Source organism: Pimephales promelas, chromosome 4 (assembly GCF_988280905.1).
Source record: "Pimephales promelas chromosome 4, fPimPro1.hap1.1, whole genome shotgun sequence".
NCBI lineage: Eukaryota > Metazoa > Chordata > Actinopteri > Cypriniformes > Leuciscidae > Pimephales > Pimephales promelas.
This window is the reverse complement of record NC_142772.1, coordinates 21,862,313-21,868,804: the sequence shown is the minus strand read 5'-3', so window position 1 is coordinate 21,868,804 and position 6,492 is coordinate 21,862,313.

Below are 6,492 nucleotides of genomic sequence, written 5' to 3'. Positions count from 1 at the left end.
AAATTTAGACATTTACTCCTGCTTATGACATTACAACTGCTTTTTAACATGTTCAAATACTCTACCAATCAAAGTGTGCAAATAAATTGTTCAAATAAATACTGCCATTGTGAGCATATGAGACTTCTTTCAAAAACATTAAGTTTTCCACCAACCCCAAACTTGTTAACAGTAGAGCAAAAAAAAAAAAAAAAAAAAAAAGCCTCACATGAATTGCCATGCAACAAGAATCTCAATGTGTGATGGTCAGGAATTCACTTTGTAAGTCCCACCTCAAATCCAACTATGAATCTCCATGTGAAATGCTGAACCCTGTTACTGAGTGGTTTATGCTAACTCTAGCTCAGAATAGCAAATCGTTGTGTTGCCGGCAGCCATAACAATTAAAAAATAAATATGCATTCAGAAGAGATAAATATGTAGAGCAGCAAATTGGCCATGAGATGATGTGGGAATGAAATTCAATGGCCAAGGATCTTTTTTTGGGGGGAGAGGGGAAATGTGTTTGCCTTGCCATACCGTATAAGCTTCCTATCTCTAGAAGTGTTAATTAACTGGAGCGAATTATAGGTGGTGTAAGTCCTTATGAAAGTTTATTTTTGTGACATTTTGATTTTTTTGGAAAATCTCTCTTATTACCAAATCTGTCACAAATTAGATCTACTAATGTTTTAGTGCTAGACACCAGCTCTCACTCCTTTAGTATCTCAATCTAGTAATTCTCTATAATCAGTGTTGTGCCTGAACGCATTCATTGAAGGATAGTTCATAAACTTGTTCATATTTTAGGCGAACGTGAACTGAACGTACTGTATTACAACCTGATGAAAGTTACTGTGAACATGTTCATTCAGTTGTCTGTGAACGCACGCCCTCTCAGTTTAACTTCGTTCAATAGGGTGCCAGATTTCAGAGCCTTCCAGGCGAGAACCCGGCTAAAACACATTTAAACATGCCTTAATATGTAGCGAAAACAACACAAAATCTGGCAACACAAGACACCAGTGCGGCACGCATGCGTCATCAAGTCAAGAAGCAGCATGTAGTCGACAAAGTATCGAGAAGGTGTCGCATTGTATGATCAGTTTTAAGTTCAGTGAGGATGGGAAAATTCGTACATTTCTGTACAAACTTTTCCCGCCCATAAAATAATTGCTGTAGTGGTTGCAATAATGTATATATATATATATATATATATATATATATATATATATAGCTCGCAACAAAATATGGAAAAACAACAACAACTATGAACTAGTTAATTTATTGGAACCATGAACTTTTTGTGATCCCCACAATGGCAATTTATAAAGATATAAAATCAGTCATAATTTCCCTCATCTCCCATCATATTTCAAATCATAATTGCCACAACTTTTCTTTGTTCTTTTTTTTTCCAAAATGATTTTAACTTCTTCATCGTCCTCTTACTCTTTGTGAGAGTCTGCCCATGGTAAGGAGTGTGGTTAGAAGTTCTGAATGTTTTGACATATTAATAGCTGCTGTCTTACTATGGAAGCTGTGAACCATGAAGCGCAGATGACTAAACCCGCCAGGAGGCTTTGTATGGAAGACTCCTTTCCCTTGTGCTGTGCTGGTGGACTTCCTGGGTAGTTTTGATGCTGTATAGCCTGGGGAAAAGCGACGGGTGTCTGTGATTCTTGATGAACAACCACATTTATGATTTATGACTGAATGATTCAAATGGCAGATTTATTGTGTGGAGCTGTAGAACCTATACAAATGCAACAGTCAAAGATGTTGTTCATTACCAACTTCGGTCCTAATGGAGACTTGTGGGGGGTTGTTTTTTTTTGTATGAAAACAACTCATCAGAAAGAGTTTATAGATCACTTTTCAGTGAGCATGCATAATGCATACCAATAAATAATCCTATTGGTCAGACTTTTCTCTTGGTCCTGGTGGCATCGTCTCTAACCAGCCTCACTTCTGCTCCACCAAACGAGCCCTGAGCCGAATATAGGAGCTGATTAAGACATCAAAAGCACATCAAGCCCAGGCAGTGTGATCAGGACTCTTCAGTTCCTGTGTTGGAAACGCCTTCTCCATCCCCACAGTGAGGGCTTTATGACTCCCAGCAGCAGCTCTGTTACCGTGCAGTGCTAGAATCTCCACCCTAATCGAAAGGCTCCCTGGGGCCCTTCGCGCGTGCACACAAGGAGCTAGTGATGAGTCAGTGTTGTGCCATGGAAAGTGCTGTACAGACGCTCACAGTAGTGTAGCTCTGGGCCTTTTCTTTTACTCCATTGTCTCATCAGCCCAGAACCCAGCGCTTTCCCGCACCGCTCTGCGCCTCCCCACAGGGCTTGGTGCAAGAGAAAGCAAGTACATATGCCAAACTTTGCCTCTCTGAAAAGTTTTCTGAGCTTTGCATCAGTGTAATGTAAGGATAATAGAGATGCAGAGATACAGACGGGCATATTCATTATTCATGTAAAGATGGAGAACTAAGTGGTACAGTCAGATACAGTATACCTTTGCAGTATACAGATCGGTGTTCAAAAGTGGATTATGATTTTTTTTGTGATATATATATATATATATAGCTGCAACACATTCTCACCCCAAGGCGTCACCTTTTGACCATGCTTCAATATTCGATGCTTTAGGCACCCTTTAGCGTCAGTTACATGACGAGATCCTACGGCGTCATCTAACTGACATTAAAGGAAAAGCGTCAGTTAGATGACGTGGGTAGGTTTAGGTCTGGGGTAGGGGTAGAGTTACACGCGATCCTAGGGCGTCATCTATCTGACGCTAAAGGGCGCCTAAAGCATCAGATATTGAAGCATGGCCAAATGCTTCCCAAGGCATCAGTTAGGTGACGCCTTGGGGGTGAGAATGGGCTGATATATATATATATAAATACTGCTCAAAAAAAAAATAAAGGGAACAGGGAACACTTAAACAACACTTAAAAAGTAAAAACAAGAAAAAAAATATTTAATAAGATTATTTCATTCATTCAGATCTATGATGTGTTCTTTTAGTGTTCCCTTTATTTTTTGAGCAGTCACTGCTCAAAAAAATAAAGGGAACACTAAAATAACACACACACACACACACACACATATATATATAATTGTTATAATTTATTCGGATTGAAACTGCATTAGAATAATTTATCACTCCTTTTCATCTGATTATAATGATTGCAATGAATCATCATTATACCATAAAACAAGACAACATTATTTTTAGTCCTATTGCTCTCTGTTTCATAAAGTCTCTTTTTATATTTGATCAAAAAATTAGCTACCATTTGAATTCATCAAAGACTAATTCTGGCATACTTTCACAAATAAATACAAAAGAACAAACAGCTTTTGAACATTTTAACATTTTCCCTGCTGCTGTTTTCATTTGCTATGGAGATCTAAGTACACAGACTGTGTTTTATTTAATTGTTTCATCAAGCTTAAGGCATTTACAGAAATCCTTCAGGATATGAAGGCTTTGTTTTTTTGTTTTGTTTTTTGTAGATGTTTTGGGTTGAGCAGTGCATGTAAAGCAGATCAAATATATGGAGCCTTGAGTAGGCATGGTGCCAGTGTTTATTGAAGCATGTCGGTGCACAGTGGCGTTAAGACTAGTTTAGTACACAAGGTTATACCTGTTGACTGGATACTGTATTATAAACTGAGCAGAAGAGAGAGAAAAAGTGTGAAACCTTGAGGGGCAAAGAGAGAGAGAGAGAGAGAGAGAGAGAGAGAGAGAGAGAGAGAGAGAGAGAGAGAGAGAGAGAGAGAGAGAGAGAGAGAGAGAGAGAGAGAGATTCAAGGAATAACTGAGCATGCACCCAGTCAAGGGGGCACAGCCCCAGTCAAGCCCTGCGGGCACAATCATTTGAGCAGGCAAATCTCTCTCTCTCTCTCTCTCTCTCTCTCTCTCTCTCTCTCTCTCTCTCTCTCTCTCTCTCTCTCTCTCCCTCTCTCTCCCTCTCTACCTGCGGGGCAGCAGCAGAACTGTCAGCTTGAGGCTTCTAATTGAGTTCTCATCATTACCCCTCCCTCCCTCCCTCCCTCCCTCCATCCCCCCCCCCCACACACACCCATCCTCTTTTTTTATTTCAGATAGTAAGCACTTTCTCTGTATTAAGATGTGAAATTCATTTTGACAGGAGGGCTGAAAATAGAGTGGAACTCGTAGTGTATTCTGCTTGGTTTTCTCTTCCTCTCTTCTTCTTTGTTCACTTTTTCTCTTCTTTCTTTTTCAGTCTTTCTAGAATCTGCTTGTCTTGTTTTGCTGAGGGCAGAAAACCCCTGTAAGATTTGGGCCGGCTCACTCTCAGTAATATTGTCATGAGTGTGTGTGTCAGAGAGAGAGAGAGAGAGGATAGAACGAGGGTGGCCACAGACTGCCAGCTCAGCCAAACAGATTCAACCACTCGTGAAATCTTTGTGAATCAACTCCTAATGTAACTTAATGCCGCAACAGAGGTTAGAGCAAACAGGGGGAAATGCAGATATGTATTCATGCCTGACAGGGAGAGAGTCAGATATACAAGAGAGAGTTATTCTTTATGTCTGGACACGGACAGGTTGAAAATGCTTGTTACGGATATAATTATGATGTCCTGGCATGTTTGCATGAATGAATTCAGCCCCAGTGTGCTGTATTTGGATAGCAGCCATACTTGGGACATGCTAACTCGACCTGAGCACTGACATGAATGCACAATATTTTAGCCTATAAGTAGTTGTGATTGGGTTAAAATTTCTATTAATTTTGCTATTGCTTTTAGAAACCCCGAACACTGAGTATTAAACTACATTTGCATGTTGTGGATTAAAGATAAGTTAAACGATAAGATAAAGAAATAGACAGTAGTGATGGGAAGTCCGGTTCTTTTCCGCGAACCGGTTCTTTCGGACAGTTCGTTTTAATGAACCGGTTCAAAAAACCGGTTCACCAGTTCTTTTACGTCATCACGTAATGACGTCGATTCTATCATCCCGGCGGATAAAAATACTTCAAATTAAAGGCATTTGTAATCACAACTTCAGTTAAATAATAGTATGCATTGTCATAATCATCTTGGATAAGTTTCTTACATTTACATTTTGAAAACGAACCCTGCTGCAGCCTAGGCGATGTGCTAACGCGGATGTTTTACATGTTTTAAATATATAAAATGCATAAATGGTCTTCATCATTTTATTTGTTATTAAATAAACTTACATTTCGCCGACTCGCCCTCTCATTTAAGTCCTGGGTTCACCCGTACTACTGCGTGCTCATGTATCAGCACAGGATCAGCCGGCCGAAAGAAAGTTCTGTTCAGAGACGGTGCTATCACGCATGCGCAGTATCTCCAGCTCATCGGTTCTCCGTATCGAACGTGTCCGAAAGAAACAGTTCTCGGTTCTGTACTAATGATTCAAGAACTGCAACAACCAGTTCTCGACTCGAGAACCATAGCTGTGTGCTGAGCTGAAACCTGAATATACAGTCGACAAAACTAAAAAATCGATGCATGTCTGTCTCCAATATAGCCTTCTGTAGCCTATACAGTATACATCATGTTTATAATGTGTTAACATAACGAATTAAACATATATGTTTAATTCGTTATGTTAACACATTATTTACTAAGCAGTGCACCAAACCTTGGCAAGAGTTTACATCAATGATTTATATTGTTACTTAGAAATTAAATGAGCTGTTCCTGAAAATATTATTTTAGTATAATAAATGTTTAGTAGTTAAACAGTTTTAGAATCCAATCATTATTTCCAATCGTTAAAATAATACAGTGATACAGTAATGTGATAAACATGTTTCCAAAATTTTTTATTTTGTTACACTTACTGATATATTATGTTCAACTAAAGACATGGAAACGTACATTTCGTCCCTCAGAAAAAAAATGCACGCATGCTCAGCTCATCAACTCATCAGTTCTCAATATGTCGAACGGTTATCCGACCGCTGTACCTGTATGTTCGGTAGTACACACATGCGCAGTATCAGCTGCTCGTGCTCATCACTTCTCTCAGCACCAACATATGTCTCCGTTCAGTGAACTTTTTGAGTTACTGAATAAAATGTACTAATGGATATTGGTTTATTTCGATTCGGAGGGACTGTCAGGCATGTCTGAAAGTGAGTAACTTTAGTAACTTTAGTAACTGACGCAAGACGCGAACTGTTTCGAACGATTCAGTCCGATTTAGTGTACTGGTTCGACCGGTTCACTAAAAAGAACCGGTTCAAAAGAACGATTCGTTCACGAACCGGCCATCACTAATAGACAGACATACATAGAGTACATACAGTAAAAGTAAAGACAGTAAAGATAATGGGTAGTTGTTCTTTGAAAACTTTAGAGAAGTGTAACCTTTGAATTATTAATAAAACACAGTCTGTATTGAAGACACTGCTCCTCTGTTTCTGGGTTTTACCCACCCGCTTATTTGAGTCAAAATTGTTTGAAACCCAGTCCAAAGTGACCGGGGTCAGATTTAAATA